We start from the raw sequence: 722 nt of genomic DNA on the forward strand, positions 1-722 counted from the left end.
CTTAATTCTGATTTTTCTGATTAGAGTGCAACAGTAAGATAAGTTTAATTCTCTGAAATGTAGAGTTGAAAATGCATTAAGGAATTCTTAATAAAAATAACTATCAGTTATTTTAATGATCTGGCCCATATAGCATTACAGATTTGTAGTAAAGGGGGTATTATTTTAAAATAGAAAGATAGTAGTAATATACCAAATACCTGCTACCCTGACTTAACATATGTTAATATACTAAATACGAAAAAAAAAATAACATTACAGATAAAATTGAGCTCCCTTTAACCCTTTAATACATCATTCCATTTTATTTTTTCCTTTTTACCCTCCCCAAAAGAGAATGACTCTCAGGAAATGAGTGTGTCCTTCCATGATTTTATACTGCTATTTTATAAGAATGCATGTAGTAGTATACAGTACTGTTTTGGGTCTCACAATTTGAGTGGTAGACAGTACATCTCATACAGCATTTTTATTCTTACTCAAAACTTTAAAACTTAGTTCCCAGTCCTGTAGGTCAGTTACCTCTCATGGCTCAACTGTGTTTTTTTTGCATAGGCCAATATCAAGGTGTCAGTTGGACTCTGGGCTCTTCTCTGAAGCTCTAGGGAAGAATCTGCTTCCGAGTTCATACAGTTCATGCCATTTTAATGCTCATGCCTCCTTATCCTTGCTGGTTGTCAGCCAGGGGCCTCTCTTAGCTTCTTAAGGCAGTCCACTTGCCT

Source organism: Delphinapterus leucas, chromosome 3 (genome assembly GCF_059928025.1).
Source record: "Delphinapterus leucas isolate spDelLeu-1000000601 "Yukka" chromosome 3, BTC_Dleu_Yukka2, whole genome shotgun sequence".
In the NCBI taxonomy this organism is placed as follows: Eukaryota; Metazoa; Chordata; class Mammalia; order Artiodactyla; family Monodontidae; genus Delphinapterus; species Delphinapterus leucas.